The following is a 7915-nucleotide window of genomic DNA, read 5'->3' as shown; positions in this document are numbered from 1 at the left end:
CATCTTGTCCGGGTGTAAAACAGCACTCACCCAAGGAAGGTACAGGTGGCGCCATGACAAGGTGCTCATGACACTTGCTAACACCAAGAGCAGGAGAGAAAGAAGAAACTCCAACCACTTTGGAAAACAACATCAATCCAGTTCGTAAGGGAGGGGGAAAAGCCACCAACCACAGCAACAACAAGAACCAGTCTGCTACAAAAGGCCCAATCATGGGAAATGAAGGTCGACCTGGGAGGAAGACTGCAGTTCCCCCAGATTGTCCAGACAACCCTGAGGCCAGATGTGGTACTATGGTCTGAAGAGGCAAAAAAAAAAGATCATCCTCATAGAACTTACAGTCCCATGGGAAGAGGGGTGTGAACAGGCCGTTGAAAGGAAGAGCGCCAAATACCAAGACCTTCTGCATGACTGTAGGGGGAAAGGATGGCAGTCATGGCTGTTCCTGGTCAAGGTCGGCTGTAGAGGTTTCCCTGCCCAGTCAATTTGGAGAATGCTCACAGCCATTGGAATGACAGGGAAGGAGAGAAAGACAGCAGCTCGCAGGATGGGGGAGGCAGCAGAAAAAGCCTCTTGCTGGTTATGGTGCAGGAGAGAGGAGTTAAGCTGGAAACCAGGAGGAGGAGATGGGCAGTGACTTGGCCACCACTGCCGACCCACCACCGGGAGGGTGTCGTGGTTAAGGGTCGAAAAAAGGGTCAGGTGTATTTGTAATTAACATTAATGAGACTATAAGAAGTTAATATAAATGCCATACTACGGTTAATAAATGCTTAATTATGCACTTATTAATAGTAAATAATGATCCTTTGCAGCTACCGGATCTAAAGTGGGAACAGTGTCGTATAAAGGTTAATAAACTATTAATATGCACTTATTAACAGCTCATAATGCATCTTTGCAGCTGCTGGATCTAAAGTGGGAACAGTGTCGTATAAAGGTTAATAAATTATTAATATGCACTTTTTAACAGCTCATGATGCATCTTTGCAGCTACTGGATCTAAAGTGGGAACAGTGTCTTGTTGACATTCATAAACTCTTTATTATGCACTCACTGAAGTTAATAATTCTGTTAATTATGCACCTATTGCAACATCCAGATATCAGTCACTATTTCAACATTAAAGAATTCTGATGCATTCTTTTCACTCTAGTATGTTATTTTTTTTTAGCAAACGATCATGGGAATCTCATTTCCTCAAAATGGCATACTAAGACAAACATGAGTTATTTGAACTTAAACATTTGAGCAGAGAGATTCAGAGTTAGCTGCTTTATTCACTCGTGATGAGAATTCAGCTTACCAGTGGTGGTGAAAACACAACATAAGGACATATTTCCTTTTCATATTGATTTTTAATGCAACCACTATGTTCAAAAACAGGAAAAAAGGATTGGAAACCCTAATAGTTGCGTTCTAAAAAAATGACAGATTTGAGTTAATTTGGCTTTTTCAAAAGTTTTGTTACTTAGATTAACTGTTTGGGAATACAGTGTTCCACAAAGCTCCCTGTAACCCATCAGTTTTCTGGAAGTGAGTGACAAAAGTCTCAATATCGGCCAGGCCAAAGGTGGCCAGGTCAGTGATGTCTTCAGGCCAGTTGCTTAGGTCAAAAATGGTGTCAGCGGCCTTCAAGACGCCCGTATCAAGATTGCCAAACTGCGTGGTGAGGTTGTCACAGAAGCCATTGATTAGTCTATCTTTCACTTTGTGGATCATCATCATCCACTTGTTTCCTGTTGAGTTTTACACCAGAGAAGGTGTCTTCGGGAAAAGGTCGCACTTCATCCAGGAACTACTTCAGATGCTGACCTGGGACTGTCTGAAATACAGAAGAAAAAAACTTTTACTGTCACGATTGCTAAACATACACCGTAGCATATTAATTCCTCTCTAGGGAGTTTATTTTGTTTACCTGCATGGCTACAAGAGCCAGGGTCGTCTTCTGCAGTCCATCTGACACCATCTGCAATGTCAGCCCATCCCTAGTAGTAGTAGTAGTAGTATGTTTTATTCAGTCATCATCATCACATACAACATAGGAACATACACAGATTTTCACAACAACAACAATAATAATCATAAATATAAACATTCTAGGTAACACACAAAAAATGCTAATTAATATATGATGGTAATGACTGAAAAGGTATAGGCTGAAGCATAATGCTTATATTTGCCTACCCTACATAAATCCTAAATTAAGCTACCCATCAAACATCATTTATATGAAAAAAAGAAAAAAAGAAAAAACTATTCCAATTTATAACTCTCAAAAAAAACCTTAACAACCATTTGTTTAAAAATCAACAATGAGTTACACATTCGTAAATTTAAGTCAGCATCATTCCAAAATCTAACCCCAACAACAGAAATACATCTTCTTTTAATTCCCTTCTTAGCTTTTGGGACAGTAAACTTAGAAACATCTCTTAAACCATATTTCCCCTCCTGCACAGAAAACAATCTTTGTACTGTATCTGGCAGTGACTTTGTTTTTACTCTAAACATTATTTGCATTATTTTAAAAAAAAATTTCAAAACATGTGACTTCATGAACAATGGATTTGTATGATCATAATAACCAGCCTTATTGATAAGACGAATAGCTCGTTTTTGTAACACAATTATTGAGTTGATAGCTGTTTTAAAAGTTGATCCCCACAGTTCTACACAGTACGACATATATGGAAGTATAAGTGAACAATAAATAATATACAAGCATTTATAATTTAGTATATCCTTAGATTTATATAGGATTGCTATTGATTTTGATATTTTACTTTTTATATAATCAATATGTTGTCTCCATGTTAATTTATCATCTATCACTACCCCGAGGAACTTAGTCTCAAAAACTCTTTCAATTTTATCATTACAAATCTTTAACTCAATGTCCCCATTTCTTTTTGTTCTATTTACAAAAACTATAAATTTAGTTTTCTTTATATTAAGCGACAATTTATTTACATCAAACCAACATTTTAAAATCTCAAGTTCCCTCTCTACAGCAAACAAAAGCTCCTTTAAATGTTTTCCAGAGCAAAATAAATTTGTGTCATATGCAAAAATTAGAAATTTTAATAGATCTGTAACCTTACAAATGTCACTGATATAAAGTAAAAATAATTTTGGACCAATCACCGAACCCTGCGATACCCCCAAGTGACCTCCTTAAATCCTGACACTCTGAAAGAGAAGGCTCAGAATTAAACCCATAAACACATTTAATCTAACTTCCCTTGTTTTTAATCCACAGCCTAAAAATGAAATACTCTCACAATAGTTTCACAAGAAATAAAACACTCACACACTGGGCCTGATACAAACTTCAATTGCCAAAATGTATGAAATGCTACTTTAATCTTACTGACAGAGAGGAATGAGGTCAGGCTATAGCGTCATCAAATCAGCAGGAGTTAGCATGGACATGACGCAGCCTATATCCATTAGCCTGTACAACATAACACACAGCTCATCGATGCTCCTTACCCCCAATTTCCACCAGATGCATGTTGGTTGCATCTGCGCTCCGGCACCACAGCGAAGCCGATAGGATTCAATTCTAGTCAATGTGTGTGTTTCCACCAGCTGCGGCTGTGCTGCATTCTGGCTCCGTCTCAGCTGCGGCACAACTTCTATTTTTGCTGGACGCTGGCAATAGAATCCAGCTGCAGCCCCGGAGCAGAAGCCCCTGACGTGACAAAAGCCTCCGGCTTGCCGGAAGTGCCCCTGGCATGACAGAAATACTTTTCTCTTTTTTTAACAACTTTTTTAAGTAAAATTGCTTAACATAGCGTCTATGAATTGATGAATTGTCCATTTATTTTACCTTTATTTAATCATACAAGTCAACTTTGTTTTTTGTTGTTTGTTTTTGACCACCACGCAACGTTCAAACCATCAATAAAAGAAGCTGCGCTCAGTGGGCGCTCCTTCTATATTAATATTCATATGCTTCGTTAACTACGACCTTTATTCATTTAGGTTGGGCCTTTCAAACTACAAATATTTCACCATTCAATGTGAGAAATCAATGCTAACATTCAAAAATAGCTGACTGTTACCCTATTTCGTGTGTAAGTGTGCACAATGAAGAGACAAAAGTCAGTTTGACAAACTTTATTTTCAAATTTCCACAAACAATATCTGATGGCCAGTCCGCTTCTCCTGGCAGCCTGTAAGAGACAGAAAAGACAATGAGCACATAACTTCAAGAAACAAATCCCAACTTCACCACTGTATTTTTATTTTTGTTTAGCATTTCAGCTGTCTTTTGGCCAGATTGAAATGTAATTAATTAATTCATTTTGTGTTGTAACGACCTGACCTCCGCGGTCCTCTTCGCTCCCCTCACCCACACTTGAGCACCCGTTCTGGGATACATAGTGTCAGCCCGCCTGGCCTGACCTCCGCGCTCCTCTCCGCTCCCCTCACCCACACTCGAGCACCCGTTCTGGCATATGCAGTGTCGGCCCGCCCGACCTCCAGGCTGGTGGGCCGCGGAGGTCAGGCCCGGGCGGGACCATTGGTGAGTGGATCCCAAGTCTCGAGCCCTGCCCTCGCCACTCACCAGGGACCTCTTCTAATGGTCACAGAATAAACAACATCGCTATTTTCTGCCAATTTATTCCAGTTAGCTTACCTGAAACCTACTGCGTTGAGATGCTGTGTCCTGCGAGCTCAGTTCCAAACAAAGACCGCGACAATTATATCCAGCAAAACAAGTCACTTCCGTCATGCCAGGGGCACTTCCGGCAAGCCAGAGGCTTGTGTCACGTCAGGGGCTTCTGCTCCGGGGCTGCAGCTGGATGCTACTCGATGCCGGAGCACAACGCAGCAATTCAGCACAGAGCAGATCGTGCGGGGCAGGAAGTCGTGCACAGAAATAAAATAAAACATCCGGTTAATTTTCAAAATAAAATACACAGTGTTCATGGCGGATAATATTTCCCTGTACTACACATTGAAAACTACATAATGGGCAGAGGCAGGCCTGAAGTCAACAGGTCAGAGGTTTTCAGACATCATTTCACCCCGTTGACACCATGGACGAGGAGATATTAATCATGGCAGTGCACCGAAATGTCTTCCAGCGGAGCTGCACCGTTCCGCACAGCAAACGCAGCCGGTGGGTATAGACGGACGGCGGAGCACGCAACGGATAACCAGCACTGCCTTTCCACAACGGACATGCATCCAGTGCATGCATCCAGTGTCCAGCGTAACACATTCACTCTGCTCATCCTGCTTCACACATTTACTGTCACTCTTGTATCTCAACCATGTGCATCTTCACACACATTTCACTCACTTTAACTCACACAGAACGTCATTAGCGATGCACTTAGCTACCGAAGCTATTTCTAGTGGCACCCTACACGAGCCGCGACACACATACACACACACACACACACACACACAGACTCTCTTAATCATGGTCAAAGTCAATGTCTCTGAGTGTCACAGTTACACACTAAGGTTCTGCTAAAACATACTACTAGTATCTGGGTGTTCATTATACTCAGCTTAAAATTACTCAGGAAATTTAGACACATGACTGGCTGCTAGTTCAAGCATGACCTTCATCTCTGTAGCTAAAGTTGCTAGCCTAATTATTACTGACTGAATGAACCGAGTACACCTCTTCTGATAACCTGTAACGCTACCGACATTATCATAAACATCAAAATTTATGACACACAGTCACATTTTATAACTTTGTAAGGCCATCATGTACATGATTAGCTGAGTTGCTAGTGTTAGCTATCGCAAAGAACTAGAAGTAGCTAAAAATCAACTAACGTTAGCCTATAGCCTACTTTAACAAACTAACTTACCACAGGGGCAGAAACAGATGAAACATCGACTTCAGAGTCCTGAAGCCAAGTGTCGCATCCTACTCCAGCTGGAGCGGCACTGGAGGGGCTTGCATCAGTTGTTTCAACCATCTCAGCATTGCCAGGTTCTGTGCTGTGATGAGGAGTGGAGAGCATAACGTTAGCTGGCGAGTGGCATCCAGCGTGACTGTCATGCAGTGAGTTGAGTTCCGTGTGTGTGCATGCGCGCTCGTGTGGAGCCAGATCAGGTGCAGTAAAAGCCACTGTATTTTTGCTGTTCATAAGTTTTTATTGAAATTATTCGAGTGACAAAAGCGACGACAAGTGCTCTGACTGGTTAACTGGTGCTTATTAAGCATTAATTAACGCTTATTACAGTACCTTAATATCAGTGTTACTGCTTATGCTAATTGGCATGTTGTCTTTGTGGGGAAAATGTGTCTAGCAAAAGACAAGTGTGTGACATTGTGTTCTTGTGTTTGATATTGGGTGCAGTTACGTGATGGCTTCTCATTCGGAATGAAATAAATCTGAATGAAATCATTTGGAGTTCCAGGTATTTTACATGGGAAATATTCATTCCGAATGAGGGTTTACACGGGAGATCAGTTTAATCGCCTTTTAATCGCCAAGTCCGAACTGTTTTGTCCACAGAAGAGGCAACCTGATCTCACAGAAATACGTGAAATGACCATGACCTATTAACACCGCATTCCGTGGTGGCAGCACGTAATTTCAACCCATTACGTGCTGCCACCACGAAAACAATGCCAATGTAAAGTCAGTTAGGGTCCTCTCCCGTGGTGGACACACGGATTCCCTGATTCAATCACGTCACGTCAACCTCGTTTTCCTCAATGATATCTTTAACATTCCTGTATACACACAAAAACGCGGAAGTGTCCTTGATAATTCAACAATATGACAGGTTAATGTCAAGGCCATAAAATAAAATAAATGTATTTTGCCAGCTTTTGATAGCGTGGGGCTTTAAGAGCATTGTGCTGTGGGCGGATGGGGCGCGTTCCACTACTGTTTTGTAGCTGCTGTCCGCCGTCTGTGGGCTTCATTCCATTTCAGATTGCCATCCGTCTGCCGTAACTGAATCCAAACGCCAGTAATAAATAAATAAATAAATAAATAAGAAGATAAAAATAAGGCTGAGCACTGAAGAACCAGAGAGGAAACACCATCACATGGAGCCGTCTGCCCCTGGCAACCCGGCCACCCTCCACTCCACCAGGGGAGAGTGGACCCCAAGCCAGCGCCACAGAACGGCTGCCCCGCTGGTTATACGTCCGACCGTGGCAGCTGTCACACAAACCGCTGCTGAAAATTATACATTTTGATACAGGTAGGCTATATATACATATTGTAAAACTCTGTAAAAGTTCACCAAAGCATATTTTCGTTTCCAAATATTTATTTGAAAACGAAACCATTCATACGGTCAATATAAAACATTTTGTTAGTAATAAAAAACAAATGTAATCTCAATGTGACCACGCCAGCTGGCGGGACTGTGGCTGAACCACTTCCAATGTTCATTCATTCATTCATTCATTCATTCATTCAATCGCGTGTTCAATGTGTGTGTGTGTGTGTGTGTGTGTGTGTGTATGTCAGAGAGGAGTATCAATAAAAAAAAGTAATTATTTCGGTGTTTATTTCTTTTATTCTTCCGTTTTTTTTTAATTAAAATGCGTAATATAGCCAACAATATTATAGACCAAACGTTAATCTAATTATTATTGTAGAATGTATTTAGCAAATCACCACTCAACTGGAGACAGCAGCAAAAAAAAAAAGGCATTATAAAAAGCTGACAAATCGTGTTAATTAATTGACGTGAGACATTGAAGAGGTTGTCTCCCTTAGTCTGTAATTTTTAATTTTTTTTATCATAACTTCTCGGAAATTACTCAAAAGTAGAACATGCTAAAAGTAAATACAATAATAGGCTAAATAGTATCTAAGCAATAATAAAGTGTCTAAACAATAATAAATATTATCTAAGTTATCTATTAGGCTACCATTCCACTCTGTAAATAGATTTTAACATTTCAATATGA

General features: G+C 40.6%; 1 long non-coding RNA gene across 1 annotated transcript; it reads right to left on the bottom strand.

Annotated features, from left to right (window-relative positions):
• Window positions 1-1198: 1198 nt before the first annotated feature.
• LOC117253229 (uncharacterized) lies at window positions 1199-3689 on the bottom strand. Its single transcript, XR_004501377.2, has 3 exons — window positions 3496-3689; window positions 1919-1988; window positions 1199-1825 (listed from the first exon to the last, which is right to left on the bottom strand). It is a non-coding gene; the product is annotated as an uncharacterized LOC117253229 (long non-coding RNA).
• Between the last annotated feature and the right edge of the window lie 4226 nt (window positions 3690-7915).

The sequence above is a fragment of the Epinephelus lanceolatus genome, chromosome 13 (genome assembly GCF_041903045.1).
Source record: "Epinephelus lanceolatus isolate andai-2023 chromosome 13, ASM4190304v1, whole genome shotgun sequence".
NCBI classification, from domain to species: Eukaryota; Metazoa; Chordata; class Actinopteri; order Perciformes; family Serranidae; genus Epinephelus; species Epinephelus lanceolatus.
Note: the sequence above shows the minus strand (reverse complement) of the source record. Positions and strands in the feature narration are given on the sequence as shown.